A 13,627-nucleotide genomic window follows, 5' to 3' on the forward strand; every position below is an offset into this window, starting at 1 on the left:
AAATATCTAAAAATATCCAATGGAGTATAGCATGTGACGCTGACTTAGTGAGCCAGTGATGAGGAGTTAGAAGGACATGTACATTCAATAATATAAACAACCTAAGTGAGTGATTGAGTGCACACAATAGCTTTCAACAAAGAAAAATAGCATTCACAAAAAAGAAAAATAGCATTCACAAAAAATAGTGTTCACAAAAATTGGTGTACATAAAAAATGTTCAAATGTTCAACCGGTTATATGTAAGTGAATCCAGTAGTGTTTCCTCCAAAGTGACGTGTAGAAATATAACGTGAAGTCAATAATAGTAGAATGTAAACGTTGAGTGGGTCAAATTATTGTGGTTCAGCTGCTAAATTAAAAAATTGTAAATCCGTGAGGTGTATAAAAATAAAAATAAAAATAACTTGTGAAAAAATCAACGTGGAAAACTTGAATTCAAATGATAAACAAAGGTCAAAAATCAAAAGACAAAAATCAAAAGACAAAAATATCAAAAGACAAAAATAGAAAATCAGTGATAATATTAAAAAGCACTAAAGATCTAGTGAAAACAAATCCTTAATTCAGATGTTAAAAATCCTTGGTAAGATCCATAACAAACAAATACATCGATAAAATACCTAAAAGGGAACAAAAGAGAAACAAATAGTGCAACACTGTATATGATATATAATATAGGTAATTAAAACCAAGCTCACCAGTATGCCAACGCGTTTCGGCCTAGACTAGGCCTTTCTCAAGACTATACTGTATCAGAAAATCTGGGAGCTTTAAGTAGGGTCAGTGTTGAAATGATTGGTGCTGTTTTGGCGCCATTTTTAGAGGCACCTCCCTTTCCTGTTTCACCCATTGCATCTCTGGGATATTTCCTATGTTATGTTTCCTGTTTCACTTATTGCATCTCTGGGATATTTCCTATGTTATGTTTCCTGTTTCACCCATTGCATCTCTGGGATATTTCCTATGTTATGTTTCCTGTTTCACCCATTGCATCTCTGGGATATTTCCTATGTTATGCGATCTTATTTTGAAAATTGCTATGACCGGAAGTGGCCTGGTATCGCGGCATCAACTTCCATTTTAGCTTTTAGGAGACATAGTTTATTCGATTCACCGGTCTCTATCATGTGAGCGGAAGTTCTTTGGTCCACCGGTCTGCATCATATGACCGGAAGGGGCAGCATCATATTCCCCATTGACTTATGGGATATGTAGTTCCCTCACTTATTAGGACTACAGATCTTTCTCAGATATTCGGTATTACCCGATCTTACTATGGCTCATTGTCTCTATGTGTCTATAACATATAATGTCAGAGTCAATGTGCCAATATGTAATAGAATCGGTTACTGGGAATAGTCAATTCTTTGAATAATGTATGTAATTTCTTACGATGCTGATCTGTCACTGCTTATAGTAAAACTGCTTCTAATAAAACTCGCTATATTAATTCTAAGCACATTCTTGGATCCTAATAAAACTCACTTTCTTAATTCTAGGCACATTCTTGGATCCTAATATTGAATAGCTTTACAATTTACTTTTATTTGTTCATACTTTCGTAATGGATAGCCGTTTCACTGCTTCCTTCTAGTTCTTTTGAAAATAAAGCCTATGGGTATTCTCAAGGAGCCATTGAGTCATATATGACCTTGATAAAGTATAGACCTGCAATGTTTATCTAACTTAACATTGTGAGACGTTTATTGCATCCTAATGCTGTATCTCACCGCCGATGGTGGGATGACAAACTGAAATGTCTCAAGAGGGATCAAGGATCTTCCTATCTGTTCACAGTGAAGGTGTAAGCTCAAATCTAATTGGGAGGGTTTCATTACATTTGTATGTGTATATAAAGGACTTTAGGTGACCATTAACCAGAAATCAGCTGGTGTAAGATCAGACGTAAATACACTCAAAGTGATGGCTTCTGTTTGACTTTGGGGCAGACGTGGGGTAGAGGATACAAGATACAAAATCTTCAAATTATGATATTTCATTTCACACATTAAGTAGTCCTACATTGGATTGTTATGTATAGACCAGCGTATGAATACAGGGTTTTTTCTTTTCTATGATACTTTTTTAGTTCAATATGACAATTTTAAAATTGTCATACTGAATGTGTTCAGTTTGACAAAGCTGGGTGTATTCAATACGACATTGTCGCAATTCTTTAGGTCTATTATTCCCGTGTATGGATCTGTTGCCAGGTGTTAATTACTTGACAAATGTACTTATGCTTGTATATTTACTCATTGGTGCTGATGTATCTTTGTGACCAAATTGTCCTATGCCTGATGTTATGTTTCTCTCTCTGATATGATTTTGTTCTTTAATGAGCGACTAACATTTTGTAATACAGAACAAGTATTATGCCCACTCTGAATTTTTACATTTCCCTTGGTTTTTATAGGAAACGGAGAGGGTTAGTATTTTCGATTTTCACTTCCACTCTAGTTTATAGCTTTCATGTATTCGATCTCCCTTTATAGGTACATAGAAAATAGTGATGAATGCGGAGGTAAATATTTAGTTGGGATACTGTGTGGGGTAACCAACTTAGCGGTCGCATGTTGGGATCCTATCTCTCTAACTTAGGTCATATCATATTTGAGCACTCGGAGATTGATGGTGGTTGTTATTTAATAGATGTCATTTAATGGAGATCAGGTGTGCAAGGTCTTCTTTCTGATTTAAACCTCTAGGGTATAGACAGTCCATCATAAATATCCATCTTGACTCATTGAATAGTAGTTTTTGCTCATGGTTTCCTCCTCTCCAGTCTTTTTTGACCTTCTGTATCCCAAAATAACTAAAATCTTTCAGATTCCCCTTGTGGGTAGTTGCAAAATGCTTGAAGAGTGGGGTATCTATTCTGCCTTTCTCTATGCATAGGATGTGTTCCCTGATCCTATCTTTGAGGGCCCTTGATGTCTGCCCTATATATTGTAATCCGCAGGAGCAGGAAACTAGATAGACCACATTTTTGTCGCTACATCTGATCAACTCTTTGATCCTATGTTTCTCGTTTCTCTGATGTGATGAGAAAGTATCCGTTTTTCGTCCGTTCTTACAAGCTTTACAGCTTGGACATGGGTAGAAGCCTTTAATGCTTTTTCCTTGGTGATTGGTCGTGTCGTTATTATTTCCTTTCCTAGGTATACTAGGAGCTATCATCGTTTTCAGGTTCCTAGTTCTCCTATAAATGAATCTCGGATGTGGATTCAGCCTTTCCCCAATCACGTCATCATCTTTGAGTATCGCCCAATGTTTCTTAATAATCTTTTCCAGGATGGATCTGTTCTCACAGTACTCAGATATCATAGGCACGTTGATTGTTTCATCATCCCAGGTTTTTCTTGGTTTGTTTTTATAACTCAGGAGGTTCTCTCTCTTGATCTTACTGACTTCTTCGATTTTATCATCCAATGACTTATTGTCATACCCTCTTTCCAAGAAACATTGTTTCAGTATGTCAGCCTGTGCAGTCCATTGTTCTATAGTAGAACAATTTTTCTTGACCCTCAAGAATTGGCCCTTGGGTATATTTGACTTCCAGGTGGGATGATGGCAGCTTGTGTTATGGATATAGTTGTTACAGTCAACCTCCTTGAAGAAGGTTGACGTCTCGAGCTTCCCATCTTTCACTTCAATTCTCAGATCCAGAAAGTCCAGTTTCTCTTGGCTGTATTGGTATGTAAACTTAAGATTCTTTTCGTTGTGGTTCATTACATTGATAGTATGTAGCAGATCTTCCAATGTTCCACTCCAAATCAAAAAGATGTCATCTATATATCTTGAATATAGGACCAGGTCCGCGCCAGCTGGACATGAGTCCCAGAAGATGTTTTCCCATAGGCCCATGTAGAGATTGGCGTAGCTCGGCGCAAACCTGGTCCCCATTGCTGTGCCGCACAATTGCCTGTAAAACTGATTATTGTTACAGAAATAGTTGTGATTCAAGATATATTTAATACAGTCCAAAATGAATATCCTCTGTTCTTCTGGTATTTCCTCATCCTTTAGTAGGAATGAGTTTACTGCTTCAATTCCTAGGTCATGTGGGATACTTGTATAAAGTGACGTAACGTCACATGTGGCCATTATATAGTTGTTCTTCCAGGTCATTGAATTTAGCAGTGACAGAATTTGTGTGGAGTCTCTGAGATGTGATGGTAATGATATTACATATTTCTGTAACATCTTATCCACGTATTCAGATAAGTTGCTTGTCAAAGATCCTATCCCAGATATAATGGGCCTTCCTGGTGGATCGTTTAAGGATTTATGGACTTTCGGTAGTTGATAAAATACGGGTGTTTTTGGGTATGGTATTCTTATGTAATTATATTCCCTTTCACTGAGTATCCCTTCGGTTTTAGCTGTTCCGAGGAGGGCATCTAGCTCTTTCTTGAACCTAACTACTGGGTAGCTTTTGGTAGGTATTGGTGTCATTTAGAATCCTCAGACATTCGTCCTCATACTTTACCTTGTCCATAATAACAATTTGTCCTTTGTCGGCTGGTTTTATAGTCAGTTTATGATTCTTTTCTAGGCTTTTAATTGTCTCCAATTGTGATCTTGTCAGATTATGCCTGATTTTATCACATTTGGATAAATTCAGGTTCCTGATGTCTTGACAGATATTCATTTCGAATGTCTCGATGTGACTCCCTTTGCTGGTTATAGGGTAGAATGAAGACTTCGCCTTCAGATCAGTATGCGTAAATCTGTTATCTATATTGCTACTTAGAGGTGTTTGATAAGTATCAATGGGAGATTTTAGGAAATGCCTTTTTAGGGTTAATTTCCTTACCAGCTCCTTTGCGCTTATGAAAGTTTGAAACTTGTCCATTTTCTTAGATGGAGCAAAGCTCAGTCCATATGAGAGTACCTCTTTCTCTTTTTCTGTCAGAACTGTGGAGCTTAAGTTAAACAGTCCTTTCGTCGTTTTGACAGTATCAACACTTCTGGGGTCGCTACTCTTTGGGCTTCGTGTTATGATCTGTTCAGGCTTCTGTTTCCTTGACCTGCTGCCCCCTCTGGACCCTCTAGAGGTCTTTTTTTGTTTACGGAACAGGATTGTTCTTCCATGTCCAGGTTCTTTCTCTTTAATGTTGATTTGTTTTTCTCTTTTTCCCTTGGTGGAAGGGGGCTTTCCCCTAAAAAAACCTCGCCTGTTTCTTGGCCTTTTTCTTGTATTGTAACACTCCTATGTTGTTGTGGGGTGTGTTTTTGTTGGCCCACCTTCACATTGGAGTATTGTTGGTTGTTCCTCCATTGTGATTCTTTGGATATATTTTGGTTGTAGGGAGGGTCGTCTTTCCAACTTTGTTTTCTATGTCCGTTATACATGTAATCATTGTGTTCTCTATGGCCTGTATGGGCATAAGGTCTCTCATCAAACCTCGAATGATTTTTCCTTTGGTCCATGAAGAATGGACTCTTTCCATAGTTGTCCCCTAGTGGAAACGGTGATCTTCTATCATCACGATAATGGTGCTGCCGTCTGTGATAATGAGTTTGTGGACGGAAGTGGCCATAGTATGGCCTGGTATTTCCAAACCTGGGTTCATGTTCCCAATTTGTTTGGTCCTGGTTTCTTCTGTTGTCATAGCGTGGTCTCCTTTCGGGGTAGTTGTAGTTGTTATAATCTCTCGGGTATTGTTGGTCCTCCCGGTGTGCATTATACACATAGCTTCTGTTGTATGGAGAATCTCTTGTGTGAGAATAGTAGCTGTTGTTTGGCCTGACAGGGGACCGGAAGTACGGTCTTCGTCTTCCATAACTCTCATTCCCTGTTTTGGAATGGTATCCCTGTTTTTTCTTTTTTCTATAGTTCACCTCTGTCCAGTTGTCTCTTACATCTTCCGTTCTCTCTTCACTGTCTTGTTCTGTTGTGTCTTGCGGACAGTTCCCCCTTTCCTCATACGGTGGGTCGGTCTCTCGTGTGTTGTCCATGCCTACCGATTTTTTGGCATCCAATTCTCTATTTAGTTTCTTCATCTTTTTCTGGATTACGTCCTCTCTCGTTTTCGTGACTTGTTTTATTAGAGTTTCTCTTCTTTCGGTTATTTCTTTAGATTCTGGTTCTGTGCTGTCCAGATTAGTTAGTAGTACCTCATCATCTTTAATCTCATCATCTAGTTTTAAGATTAGGGATGACTTAAATTCGATGATGAGTCTCATTAGTTGTCTTGAAGTTTCCAATAGGATATTCATCCATTTTTCTGCAAAATCTGGATCAGCTAACTGAAATGAACACTCTTTTCTAATAATCAAGCCTTTAGGAATGATGTCCAGTTCTAAACATTTGTTTAGAAATGAGATTTCGGCTTTATACTTAACTTCAGAAATAAAAAGTTTTTCTAAGTTTCTGAAAATAGATTGAACGTCTAATCTGTCTGGATCATTGTCATGATCATCTAACGGTGTGGTTATACTTAGGGTAATATCCCTTCTGAGTGTTGACAACAGATCCATATTGGTGTATGGGAATAAGACGGGCTATAGCCTATATTTGGGAAATTCCTGTGCAGTACTTTGTAGAATGCTGCACTAATATTAGGGGTCTTGGTGTGTGGCTGCTCGGGACCTACTAGGAAAGACCAATCTATAAGAACAGGAGAAGTGGACCGAGCGCTACACCCAGGGCCTTAAGCTTACTAACTATATAGCTTCCTAGTAGGCTAACAATACAAAAGTTAAAATGGGGAGAGAGTAAGCGCTAAAAAGCTTAAAAGGCTAGTAAAAGGTACATTTTAATACATATAAAAATTTACAAATGGCAATCAGACGCATGGATCCATGTCTGACTTAACAAAAAAATATATATATATAATAAACAAATCTAAAAATATCTAAAAATATCCAATGGATAGCATGTGACGCTGACTTAGTGAGCCAGTGATGAGGAGTTAGAAGGACATGTACATTCAATAATATAAACAACCTAAGTGAGTGATTGAGTGCACACAATAGCTTTCAACAAAGAAAAATAGCATTCACAAAAAAGAAAAATAGCATTCACAAAAAATAGTGTACATAAAAAATGTTCAAATGTTCAACCGGTTATATGTAAGTGAATCCAGTAGTGTTTCCTCCAAAGTGACGTGTAGAAATATAACGTGAAGTCAATAATAGTAGAATGTAAACGTTGAGTGGGTCAAATTATTGTGGTTCAGCTGCTAAATTAAAAAATTATAAATCCGTGAGGTGTATAAAAATAAAAATAAAAATAACTTGTGAAAAAATCCACGTGGAAAACTTGAATTCAAATGATAAACAAAGGTCACGCTATGACAACAGAAGAAACCAGGACCAAACAAATTGGGAACATGAACCCAGGTTTGGAAATACCAGGCCATACTATGGCTACTTCCGTCCACAAACTCATTATCACAGACGGCAGCACCATTATCGTGATGATAGAAGATCACCGTTTCCACTAGGGGACAACTATAGAAAGAGTCCATTCTTCATGGACCAAAGGAAAAATCATTCGAGGTTTGATGAGAGACCTTATGCCCATACAGGCCATAGAGAACACAATGATTACATGTATAACGGACACAGAAAACAAAGTTGGAAAGACGACCCTCCCTACAACCAAAATATATCCAAAGAATCACAATGGAGGAACAACCAACAATACTCCAATGTGAAGGTGGGCCAACAAAAACACACCCCACAACAACATAGGAGTGTTACAATACAAGAAAAAGGCCAAGAAACAGGCGAGGTTTTTTTAGGGGAAAGCCCCCTTCCACCAAGGGAAAAAGAGAAAAATAAATCAACATTAAAGAGAAAGAACCTGGACATGGAAGAACAATCCTGTTCCGTAAACAAAAAAAGACCTCTAGAGGGTCCAGAGGGGGCAGCAGGTCAAGGAAACAGAAGCCTGAACAGATCATAACACGAAGCCCAAAGAGTAGCGACCCCAGAAGTGTTGATACTGTCAAAACGACGAAAGGACTGTTTAACTTAAGCTCCACAGTTCTGACAGAAAAAGAGAAAGAGGTACTCTCATATGGACTGAGCTTTGCTCCATCTAAGAAAATGGACAAGTTTCAAACTTTCATAAGCGCAAAGGAGCTGGTAAGGAAATTAACCCTAAAAAGGCATTTCCTAAAATCTCCCATTGATACTTATCAAACACCTCTAAGTAGCAATATAGATAACAGATTTACGCATACTGATCTGAAGGCGAAGTCTTCATTCTACCCTATAACCAGCAAAGGGAGTCACATCGAGACATTCGAAATGAATATCTGTCAAGACATCAGGAACCTGAATTTATCCAAATGTAATAAAATCAGGCATAATCTGACAAGATCACAATTGGAGACAATTAAAAGCCTAGAAAAGAATCATAAACTGACTATAAAACCAGCCGACAAAGGAGGTGGAATTGTTATTATGGACAAGGTAAAGTATGAGGACGAATGTCTGAGGATTCTAAATGACACCAATACCTACCAAAAGCTCTGCAGCAACCCAGTAGTTAGGTTCAAGAAAGAGCTAGATGCCCTCCTCGGAACAGCTAAAACCGAAGGGATACTCAGTGAAAGGGAATATAATTACATAAGAATACCATACCCAAAAACACCCGTATTTTATCAACTACCGAAAGTCCATAAATCCTTAAACGATCCACCAGGAAGGCCCATTATATCTGGGATAGGATCTTTGACAAGCAACTTATCTGAATACGTGGATAAGATGTTACAGAAATATGTAATATCATTACCATGACATCTCAGAGACTCCACACAAATTCTGTCACTGCTAAATTCAATGACCTGGAAGAACAACTATATAATGGCCACATGTGACGTTACGTCACTTTATACAAGTATCCCACATGACCTAGGAATTGAAGCAGTAAACTCATTCCTACTAAAGGATGAGGAAATACCAAAAGAACAGAGGATATTCATTTTGGACTGTATTAAATATATCTTGAATCACAACTATTTCTGTAACAATAATCAGTTTTACAGGCAATTGTGCGGCACAGCAATGGGGACCATGTTCGCGCCGAGCTACGCCAATCTCTACATGGGCCTATGGGAAAACATCTTCTGGGACTCATGTCCAGCTGGCGCGGACCTGGTCCTATATTCAAGATATATAGATGACATCTTTTTGATTTGGAGTGGAACATTGGAAGATCTGCTACATACTATCAATGTAATGAACCACAACGAAAAGAATCTTAAGTTTACATACCAATACAGCCAAGAGAAACTGGACTTTCTGGATCTGAGAATTGAAGTGAAAGATGGGAAGCTCGGGACGTCAACCTTCTTCAAGGAGGTTGACTGTAACAACTATATCCATAACACAAGCTGCCATCATCCCACCTGGAAGTCAAATATACCCAAGGGCCAATTCTTGAGGGTCAAGAAAATTTGTTCTACTATAGAACAATGGACTGCACAGGCTGACATACTGAAACAACGTTTCTTGGAAAGAGGGTATGACAATAAGTCGTTGGATGATAAAATCGAATAAGTCAGTAAGATCAAGAGAGAGAACCTCCTGAGTTATAAAAACAAACCAAGAAAAACCTGGGATGATGAAACAATCAATGTGCCTATGATATCCGAGTACTGTGAGAACAGATCCATCCTGGAAAAGATTATTAAGAAACATTGTGCGATACTCAAAGATGATGACGTGATTGGGGAAAGGCTGAATCCACATCCGAGATTCATTTATAGGAGAACTAGGAACCTGAAAACGATGATAGCTCCTAGTATACCTAGGAAAGGAAATAATAACGACACAACCAATCACCAAGGAAAAAGCATTAAAGGCTTCTACCCATGTCCAAGCTGTAAAGCTTGTAAGAACGGATGAAAAACGGATACTTTCTCATCACATCAGAGAAACGAGAAACATAGGATCAAAGAGTTGATCAGATGTAGCGACAAAAATGTGATCTATCTAGTTTCCTGCTCCTGCGGATTACAATATATAGGGCAGACATCAAGAGCCCTCAAAGATAGGATCAGGGAACACATCCTATGCATAGAGAAAGGCAGAATAGATACCCCACTCTACAAGCATTTTGCAACTACCCACAAGGGGAATCTGAAAGATTTTAGTTATTTTGGGATACAGAAGGTCAAAAAAGACTGGAGAGGAGGAAACCATGAGCAAAAACTACTATTCAATGAGTCAAGATGGATATTTATGATGGACTGTCTATACCCTAGAGGTTTAAATCAGAAAGAAGACCTTGCACACCTGATCTCCATTAAATGACATCTATTAAATAACAACCACCATCCATCTCTGAGTGCTCAAATATGATATGACCTAAGTTAGAGAGATAGGATCCCAACATGCGACCGCTAAGTTGGTTACCCCACACAGTATCCCAACTAAATATTTACCTCCGCATTCATCACTATTTTCTATGTACCTATAAAGGGAGATCGAATACATGAAAGCTATAAACTAGAGTGGAAGTGAAAATCGAAAATACTAACCCTCTCCGTTTCCTATAAAAACCAAGGGAAATGTAAAAATTCAGAGTGGGCATAATACTTGTTCTGTATTACAAAATGTTAGTCGCTCATTAAAGAACAAAATCATATCAGAGAGAGAAACATAACATCAGGCATAGGACAATTTGGTCACAAAGATACATCAGCACCAATGAGTAAATATACAAGCATAAGTACATTTGTCAAGTAATTAACACCTGGCAACAGATCCATACACGGGAATAATAGACCTAAAGAATTGCGACAATGTCGTATTGAATACACCCAGCTTTGTCAAACTGAACACATTCAGTATGACAACTTTAAAATTGTCATACTGAACTAAAAAAGTATCATAGAAAAGAAAAAACCCTGTATTCATACGCTGGTCTATACATAACAATCCAATGTAGGACTACTTAATGTGTGAAATGAAATATCATAATTTGAAGATTTTGTATCTTGTATCCTCTACCCCACGTCTGCCCCAAAGTCAAACAGAAGCCATCACTTTGAGTGTATTTACGTCTGATCTTACACCAGCTGATTTCTGGTTAATGGTCACCTAAAGTCCTTTATATACACATACAAATGTAATGAAACCCTCCCAATTAGATTTGAGCTTACACCTTCACTGTGAACAGATAGGAAGATCCTTGATCCCTCTTGAGACATTACAGTTTGTCATCCCACCATCGGCGGTGAGATACAGCATTAGGATGCAATAAACGTCTCACAATGTTAAGTTAGATAAACATTGCAGGTCTATACTTTATCAAGGTCATATATGACTCAATGGCTCCTTGAGAATACCCATAGGCTTTATTTTCAAAAGAACTAGAAGGAAGCAGTGAAACGGCTATCCATTACGAAAGTATGAACAAATAAAAGTAAATTGTAAAGCTATTCAATATTAGGATCCAAGAATATGCCTAGAATTAAGAAAGTGAGTTTTATTAGGATCCAAGAATGTGCTTAGAATTAATATAGCGAGTTTTATTAGAAGCAGTTTTACTATAAGCAATGACAGATCAGCATTGTAAGAAATTACATACATTATTCAAAGAATTGACTATTCCCAATAACCGATTCTATTACATATTGGCACATTGACTCTGACATTATATGTTATAGACACATAGAGACAATGAGCCATAGTAAGATCGGGTAATACCGAATATCTGAGAAAGATCTGTAGTCCTAATAAGTGAGGGAACTACATATCCCATAAGTCAATGGGGAATATGATGCTGCACCTTCCGGTCATATGATGCAGACCGGTGGACCAAAGAACTTCCGGTCATATGATAGAGACCAGTGAATCGAATAAACTATGTCTCCCAAAAGCTAAAACGGAAGTTGATGCCGCGATACCAGGCCACTTCCGGTCATAGCAATTTTCAAAATAAGATCGCATTGGAAATTAAGTTTTTGACATCAACAGGGGCAATTCATAAATGAGAACCAGTCCATGTAAATAAATAAGCAATTTGAGCCCAAAGAAAGGGGAAACCCGCCCAGAAAACTAACTGAGTTAACACAGAATATAATAATAACAACATTGACAAAATGCTACTATTACCTAATAATGAAAATAAAAAACAAATAAATAGGAAAATCTAGATTTATACTAGAATTTGTGGCAATAATAGGAACCAATTAACCTTTAAGATGGGAAAACATAAACATAACATAGGAAATATCCCAGAGATGCAATGGGTGAAACAGGAAACATAACATAGGAAATATCCCAGAGATGCAATGGGTGAAACAGGAAACATAACATAGGAAATATCCCAGAGATGCAATGGGTGAAACAGGAAACATAACATAGGAAATATCCCAGAGATGCAATGGGTGAAACAGGAAAGGGAGGTGCCTCTAAAAATGGCGCCAAAACAGCACCAATCATTTCAACACTGACCCTACTTAAAGCTCCCAGATTTTCTGATACAGTATAGTCTTGAGAAAGGCCTAGTCTAGGCCGAAACGCGTTGGCATACTGGTGAGCTTGGTTTTAATTACCTATATTATATATCATATACAGTGTTGCACTATTTGTTTCTCTTTTGTTCCCTTTTAGGTATTTTATCGATGTATTTGTTTGTTATTGATCTTACCAAGGATTTTTAACATCTGAATTAAGGATTTGTTTTCACTAGATCTTTAGTGCTTTTTAATATTATCACTGATTTTCTATTTTTGTCTTTTGATATTTTTGTCTTTTGATTTTTGTCTTTTGATTTTTGACCTTTGTTTATCATTTGAATTCAAGTTTTCCACGTGGATTTTTTCACAAGTTATTTTTATTTTTATACACCTCACGGATTTACAATTTTTTAATTTAGCAGCTGAACCACAATAATTTGACCCACTCAACGTTTACATTCTACTATTGACTTCACGTTATATTTCTACACGTCACTTTGGAGGAAACACTACTGGATTCACTTACATATAACCGGTTGAACATTCGAACATTTTTTATGTACACCAATTTTTGTGAATGCTATTTTTCTTTTTTGTGAATGCTATTTTTCTTTGTTGAAAGCTATTGTGTGCACTCAATCACTCACTTAGGTTGTTTATATTATTGAATGTACATGTCCTTCTAACTCCTCATCACTGGCTCACTAAGTCAGCGTCACATGCTATACTCCATTGGATATTTTTAGATATTTTTAGATTTGTTTATTTTATATATATATTTTTTTGTTAAGTCAGACATGGATCCATGCGTCTGATTGCCATTTGTAAATTTTTATATGTATTAAAATGTACCTTTTACTAGCCTTTTAAGCTTTTTAGCGCTTACTCTCTCCCCATTTTAACTTTTGTATTGTTAGCCTACTAGGAGGCTATATAGTTAGTAAGCTTAAGGCCCTGGGTGTAGCGCTCGGTCCACTTCTCCTGTTCTTATAGATAACTTTGATGTCAATGGATTGCGCTCTGTCAGGGGAAAATCTTACTTTGAAAATGTACAATTGGCCTGACCTAGGCATATAACTGGCAGGGGGTGCAGATACAGTATCCCACAAAAGTGAGTACAGCGCTTACATTTTTGTAAATATTTTATTTATTTTTTATTTTTTTTTTGAATAATGATTTTTATTTGTTTTAAACAA

This window comes from Bombina bombina, chromosome 1 (assembly GCF_027579735.1).
Source record: "Bombina bombina isolate aBomBom1 chromosome 1, aBomBom1.pri, whole genome shotgun sequence".
Classification (NCBI taxonomy): Eukaryota; Metazoa; Chordata; class Amphibia; order Anura; family Bombinatoridae; genus Bombina; species Bombina bombina.